Source organism: Papio anubis, chromosome 1 (genome assembly GCF_008728515.1).
Source record: "Papio anubis isolate 15944 chromosome 1, Panubis1.0, whole genome shotgun sequence".
Lineage (NCBI taxonomy): Eukaryota > Metazoa > Chordata > Mammalia > Primates > Cercopithecidae > Papio > Papio anubis.
This window is the reverse complement of record NC_044976.1, coordinates 140,851,726-140,859,412: the sequence shown is the minus strand read 5'-3', so window position 1 is coordinate 140,859,412 and position 7,687 is coordinate 140,851,726. Positions and strand designations below refer to the sequence as shown.

Sequence of the window (7,687 nt, the reverse complement as noted above, 5' to 3'; positions counted from 1 at the left end):
CAGATGAGGAACCAGAAAGAGACCTTGGAGGTGGCAGTGGCAGCATTGCCTGATGTGCGCTCCAAACTTGCCTCTCTGGAGACCCTCAACGACTCTCTTGGTTGCGGGGGTTATTCGAGGAGATGGTCAGGTGGAGTGTGCAGGAAAAAGCGGGCCTGATCCCAGCCCAGCACAGGAGGTCCGAACTAACCCCAGAGGCATTCATTCATTCATTCACTCACCACCAATAACTAGCTACATGACCTTGGAAAATTCTTCTAATCTTTGGTTTGTTTTCTCTGTATAATGGGATATAATAAAAGGTACATAACTCATAAATCGCTGCAAGACTTCATGACAGTTAAAAAAAAAAAGGCGAAATGAGAACAATGGCTGGTATATAATTACTGCTATAGCCTTAGATGTTACTGCATTCCTTCATCCATTCGTTCTTTTCATTGCAGTATTTATTGGGATCCTTGTGAATGTTTGCACAGTAGAGAAAAAAAGAATGCAAGACAACCTTTACTCTCCAAGTAATTAAATCATTAGATGAGAATGAGGATGCCTTGTCACCAGGAAATCCTTTAAGGAGTAGCCCAGAGAGTTAGGATGAGCTGCCTGACTAGGTCAGGCGTTGCTTCTTTTAGAAGCCCATGAGTACTTCTTCCTCTTGATGCTCCTGGCACTGTGCGCAGGAGCATCTCAGTCTGCAAATTTCACAGCAGGCACTGGATACAATGCTTGTGGGTGTGGCGGGGACTTACTCGTGGGGGTTAGAAAGGAAGAAGTTAGTTTTCTGATACTTAGTTTTCTGAAGCTTAAACAAGTGTCTAGGGGCCCAGAAGGGAAAATTATGTTCCAACTGTTGAGATTATGTTGGAACAAATAGCACTTCGGAAGTTTTATTAAGTTTTTAACTAATCACAATGAGGGAGGGCCCTCGAAATGGGAACAGGAGATCAACGATTCCTTTGAGGAAAAAGGCACCCTCGGCTTCTTGAGAGCTGGGCTGGACTCTGCTGCATGGTTGGAGAAACTCTAGCACCTAGCCCAGTGCTTGGCGCAGGAAATGCACCCCCAAAATTGTTTACTAAATAAACGACAAGCATAATTATTGTGGCCCTTGTGGTTATTTATAGCATCAATAAGCGTAGGTAGCATTATAAACAAAGTAGGAGGCTGTGCAACACGACCCAGAAGTACCAGGTGGTAACCCCTGGAGTGGACCTGGAGCTGCGAATCATCTGGTTGAGGACGCATTAGGATCCCCGATACTAAGGTCATCACAGAGGGACAAGAGAACGCGTTCACAAGCAGGACTCGATACAGGCGGCCAAAACTCTGGACTGCGTACCATTTGGGCATTGTTGTAGGTGGAAACGAACTCGTAGAGAGGTTGAATGACTCACTCAAGGTCACTTCCCTAGTGGTCTACGTCAAGAACCAGGACAGAAGTCCAAAGCTTTCTGTGCTTTCTCCAGTCCCTCACTTAGGCGGCGGTGCGGGGCGCTAAGATCTACCCGAGTCTCTCTTGGAACACGGAAGAGCACCGCAGAGCGAGTGAGAATGCTAGGCGAGTTGGTCTTAGTGCGTCTGCACCTCGCCGCCTCTCTTTGCGGAGAAAAAGTGCCTGTTTCGCGGAGTTCCCTAGCCACCCTCAATCCCCACTCTCCTCGACCAGAGATTTCCCAGTCTGCAAATTTTAGCCTCGTTTTAATTTGTCAGGGCTGTTCATTTTTGTTTCTCAGAATCCGGGTGACGAGTGCACCCAACACGTGGTAGAAGCTCAAGAAATGAGCAAGCGAACGAAAGATCAAAAGAATGAACTACTGAGCTAATACGATCCTCTATCTGGCAGTTCCGACTTGCATCCTTCAGCGCAATCCGGCCATTTTTGAATTTCACTGCGTGGCGAATCGCGGGCCGCGCACGCCCTCCAAAGACGTGTCCCTGAGACTCGACGCAGCCTGGCTCTCCTGGTCGGGGGCGCATATCTCGCTCCAAAGCCTCCTATCTTCGGGGGTCACAGGGTCTCGCCCCGTTCGCAACGGCTTTGGGTGTAGCAGAGGAAGGTCCTGGGTCTCGCGCGGTCTCGGATCCCCAACCTGCCCGCCGAATATTCATTCAGTCCACGGTCAGCCCGGGCCCCTTGGCCCCGACCTCCCCCAAGCGGATCTCTACGTCAGTCGGTTGCCGGTCGGGAGCGCCCAGGATATGTCTCTTTGAGGACACTTTGGGTCAGCTGCAGTAATCTAAGCCAGGTCTCCTTTTTCTTGCCTCTCTCAGGGTCCCTGCAGCCTGTGCTGACCACCCTTCCAGGCCAAGAGCACAGTTTTGTAGCTGAAAAAAAATGGGGGTGAAAAGCTATAAAGAAAGATTCAAACTAAAGACTTGCTCTGTGACACACAATTTTAAATGGAATGTCACCTGTAATTTGAATTTTCCCATATCCATTGTTCTTCACGCTCCCTTGCTTTGTATGTCCTCACCATTTCTCACTTTTCATTTTTTCCTCTCTGCTCGTTGTGCCCTGGCTTTCCTTTCCTCCTGGTACCTTTCAAGATTCCGTTCAGAATTTTAAGAGTAACTGGACTCCCCTGGTTTGGTTCCAGATGACCACCCTGGAAGACATGGAGGACAGAGTGTGTGACCTGAGACAAGGGATGACAGGACTGCCAGGCAGCTCCAGAGGTGATGGGGGACAGCCTATTAGCCAGAATGTAACGAAAGGCAGATATTTAAAAAAAATTAGAATAGATCTGCATAATCTTTTTTTTAAGCCCACAAAAGTGCCATCCTCCTCAAAAGCATTGCTCAGAGCCAAAGGAGACATGCTGGGGACTGGGGAGGGAAGGGCCACTCACAGCCTCTACATTACTCAGCTACATATGTACACATCATTTGAGCCCCTACTACATGCTGGACCGGTTCTGGGTTAGCGACCGACAAGCATCTCCAGCTGAATCGATCTGAAGGTGCTCTGACACATGTCCTCCAAGCTAAAAGTTTTAGCCACCGGAAACTTTCTTTCCCACCTCTTTCCTCTTACTTCTCTTTTGCTTTCCTCATCGCGGAGGAATGGTGATGAGGAGACCATCCCACTTCCCTGTGTCCTCGCCAGCTCTCTAATTATGCCTTCCCACTTTCTTCTTGTCAGTTTGCTCAGCAACCCAGATTTTTAGGTTTTTAGGTTAGGGGCACGTATCTGATACGGGGCACAGTTACAGAGTTCTGGCAAACAGAAAGCACTCAGTAAGTGGAAATTGTTATTAAACTATTACTACGATGACACCGGCGAGTTCATTCTGGCTGGAGAGAGCGTCTATACTCGTTTGAAATCACCTATGGGTGCGTGCAAGTAAAGAACGGAGGAAAGAGACGCAAGTCTTTTCCACTCTTTGAACAGGAGGTGAAAGTCTTGTATCTTTTGTAACCATCACAGCAACACAGGGCAGAAGATATTATTCTTCTTCTCTTACAGATGGCCATTTTGAGAAGCAGAGGGGTTGGGTAATTTGATCAAGGTACTTGGCGGGTAAGGGGCGTGGCCGAACCTCTGACAGAAATCTGCCTTTCTTACTCCAATCTCCGAGCTACCGGTCTGAGGCGATTCTCTATAGTCAAAGAGAAAAAAAGTTCAAAGAAATGATTTGTTCTTTTTGACCAATTATTCTGATCATTATTTCAAATATTCACCTTACAATGTCAGTATAGACGCAACCATAGGGAAATCTTTTAAAAGTCATCTTGCTGCATCCCCAGGGAAAGCGCATTCTTGGTATGCCCTGTATGGTATACCCTGCACGGTATGCAAGGTTCACAGTCGAAGGAAGGGAGGGCCCAGTGCAAAAACATCTTTAAGCGAACGTCGGTCGCCACGTGCACTTACTGTGTATCCCCCACCCCAAACCTCAGTATAGAAAGACACAAATGGGTCTAGAAGCCACAGAAGCGTCTTCCTCCTTGCTCCTAGTCATCCCTTTCGCTTTCCATTCTCACCTGGCCTCCCCCAGGCCTCGCCTTCTTCCCTCTTTGCTCCATTCCCCAACTCCCGCCTCGTAAGCAGCGGTGGGGAGCCTCCCGCAGGCTGCGCCCGGAGTCCCAACGCGGCTAGGGTGCTCTAGCAGTGGGGAGGCGGCGTTGCAGTACGGCTAGGCGCTGCAGCGGGCGCCAGCTGCGTTTTGCTGTCAGCCGCAGTTACCCGGACGCAAGTTAAGGGGTAGGCGGGCTGAGGCGGTTGGAGGCGGGCGGCCCCTGACCTCGGGGAACTGCGCCGAGCAGGGCGGGAAATTTATGGTCTGTGTACACTTTCTAGCTCCAGAGCCCAGCGCACCAGAGGGATGGGGCCCTGCGAGCGCTCCCGAGGCCGCGAGCTGGGGCCTCAGGCGCCACGGCCATGTATGGTGCCCACCCGACTCAGTTCTGCCGCGCTGTGGTCATAAACCTTCCTTTGGAGGGCGCGGCTGTAAACGAAAGTACGGGCGAGAGGTGGGTGCAGGCCTTGCCGCCGGGACCCTGAGGGACAGTTCTGGAAACTTGCACCGAAGCCTGGGTCCCGCCACCTTCCCGGGTGTGGTGGGGTGAGGGGATTGTTTATACTGGCTGTTTGGAATTCCGCGCGGTGGATGCAAGGTGGGATTTCAGCCCAGCGACGCGCCGCGTGGCTCGGAGTACAGACAGGTCACCCGGCCTCGGGTGTCTGGACCGTGCCGCTTCCTACTGGGCTTACGTCGGGATCTAGACTTTGGCCTTCATCCTCGCAAGCGCCCAGATTTGATTCCGGTTCGCTGAGGCGGTCTGTAGCAAATAAAGGGCCCATTAAAAAGCTGGACCCTGTGGGCCTTCGGTGCCAGAGGAAGCGGGAAGATGGCCCGAGAGTCAGTCCGGAGGCAGGAGGCCCATTTCGGGTGGAGACCAGAGGTCTAGCTGCTCGCACTTCATTCCCGTGATGTTAGCACGAAGCAGGTCCACACTGTTTTCCCTGGCTGGGCTACACCCACACAAAGGAGCTGTGAGTTAAGCTGGGCGGTCAGCGCTACGTAGGTCCCTTTACTCACGTTGTCACCAGAACAGGTGTCATGGACTATAACTGTATAACAGCTTAATTTTTAACACCGATCACGACTTTTCCATCTATACTTAGTAACCGTTGTGCCCATGTTTTTAAAACCTTTATTTGTATTAGCTCATTTGCCTTTTACCAAATCCCAGTTAGGTCATTACTTACATTATCCCCATTTTACAGATAAGTAAACTGTGGTAAGAGAGTTAAATTAACTTGCCTAAGGACATGTAGTTAGCAAGTGGATTTGGGAATAACTCGCATCTTGTCTGCACAGCCTAGATTACCTAAATCATCTGTAGTACACTGTCTCAAGCATCAAGAGTCCCTCAGGCGAGAGCGGGCGGAATTCGCAAAGAACCTCGGGTCAGTTTACCCACTCGCAGATCTTCTCCCGAGAGGGAGCGCGCCCCTGCTCCGGCGCCGGCGCCGGGAGTAGCTGGCCGTAGGGGTCAGTCGAGCAACGTGGCCGAGTCCATAAACACGGGCCATTTAGCAGTGACCCCCCAGGGCGTGATAATTGCGCTGGGCAGTAGTGACTGTGAGTCGCTGTGACACCGGCTTCTCGCCGTCTGCTGTCTTTTGATTTACTGTGGCGGCCGGGTCTCTGCACCCAGACGCTCTGCGGCAACCAAGGCTTGGTTGAGACGCACGCTGCGGGGTGCACAGGGCTGCCAGGGTCGGCGGTGAGGCGCTAGAGTGGGTGCAGCTTCTCTGCGACGCCATGCAGCTCTTCTCGTGGTCTTTACCCTGCATGGGGGTGCGGGGGAGTCTCACTTCAGAAGGTTTTAGCTCCTCTAATTGGGAATGTCCAGAGACTTTTACCTGGGGTAGGGATGTGGCATTGAGGAGTTGGCGATTGATTTGAAAATAAGAGAAGAGGTAGGATGAAAAGGATCAGGATGGACTATGAAAGCAGAGTGAAAAAAGAAGAAATAGGAACGGGAAGAGGGAAATCATCAAAATAAGTGGAATTTTGAAGCATTTCTCACATTGTTTTAGAGGGCGAGTGGAGTTGACACAACTGCTTTGGGTCTGAGCCATAAATTAATAGAAGATTTATCTCTCAATCAGGAAAAAGCCATTAAGATATTCTTGGCTTCGTCTGTGGGAAAATAATTTCTTTGATTGAGTTGCCCCAGAAGACCCTGCGAAGCCTTCTCTTCTCCGCCTCCGAAGGCCTCCTCTTTCCTGCCTGCCGGAAGGAGGGGAGAAGCCGGAGACTCCAGGGAGAAGAGGCCTTTCCATCTTTTCCAGCATCTTGAATTTCACTTTGCACGTTTCTTTCTACTTTTTGGTTTGATCTGCCTGCCTTGGAGGCTTGGAACCTCAGAGAGAAATTTCTCCCCAGCAAGCCGAGCCCCTGTGACTGCCCTCCTTCCCTCAGGTCCGCTGCTTTGGAGAGTGGGTCTTCGGCCTCTCGCAGGATCCAGCACGTCAAAGGCCTTGGGTTTGTTAACAGGACTACGAACTACCAGGGCGGGGGCAGAGGTGGGGCAGGGAAAGGGGAAAGCCTCTCAAAGTGGGAGGCAGCAGTACCAGAATAGGGTGACCAGTTGTCCTTCCTGAGCATATGGGAGCTGAGCTCCCCTTGTTAGTCCTGGACTCAAAGTGTGGTCCCGAGTTCCTTAAGGGTCCTTTCAGAGGGACCCTGAGGTCAAAACTATTTTCATACTAAAAGGTTGTTGACTTTTTCACAAGTGTCCAGTGGAGTGTCCCTGGGGTGTGTGGTGATGTCAGGACTCTGATTGCTTAGGGAATGTGTGTGCATATAGTAGTGTTTTGCAAATGATTTGGTTTTGTATTTTACCACAACAAAAACACATTTTAAAAATGTGTTTTGGGGTCAGGCACAGTGACTCACGCCTGTAATCCTAGCACTTTGGGAAGCGGGTGGATCATCTGAGGTCAGGAGTTTGAGACCAGCCTGCCCAACATAGTGAAAACCCATCTCTACTAAACACACACACACACACACACATAGTTGGGTGTGGTGGCAGGAGCCCGTAATCTCAGCTACTTGGGAAGCTGAGGCAGGAACATCACTTGAATGCTGGAGGCAGAGGGTGCAGTGAGCTGAGATCACGCCACTGCACTCCAGCCTGGGCAACAAGAACCAGACTCCATCTCAAAAAAAAAAAACCAAACATGCCTTTGGTTTTATAGCTCTACCTATCATATCTGGTTATTCACATGTAAATTAATTAATATGAAACAAAATGAAAAATGTTATTTCCTCAGCCACATCAGCCACATTTCAATTGTTCAATAGCCACATGTGGCTAGTGGCTGTCATATTGGACAGTGCAGACACAGAATACTTCTATTCTCACAGAAACTTCTATTGAACAGCACTAATCCTTGCCATAAATATAAATAGATATAATCATACAAACCACCTTTAGCATCCTCAATAATTTTTTTTAGTATACTTTAAATTCTGGGTTACATGTGCAGAACATGCAGTTTTGTTACACAGGTATACACCTGCCATGGTGGTTTGCTACACCCGTCAACCCATCACCTACATTAGGTATTTCTCCTAATGCTACCTGGCCCCTTAACCTCCACCTCCACCTCCACAGACCCTCCCTGTGTTCACGTGTTCTCATTGTTCAACTCCCACTCATGAGTGAGAACATG

The 7,687-nt window shown here is 49.9% G+C and overlaps 1 long non-coding RNA gene across 1 annotated transcript; it reads right to left on the bottom strand.

Annotated features, from left to right (window-relative positions):
• Window positions 1-1,995: 1,995 nt before the first annotated feature.
• On the bottom strand, window positions 1,996-4,285 carry LOC116270455. The gene is made up of 3 exons (XR_004178491.1): window positions 3,982-4,285; window positions 2,410-3,596; window positions 1,996-2,322 (listed from the first exon to the last, which is right to left on the bottom strand). It is a non-coding gene; the product is annotated as an uncharacterized LOC116270455 (long non-coding RNA).
• Between the last annotated feature and the right edge of the window lie 3,402 nt (window positions 4,286-7,687).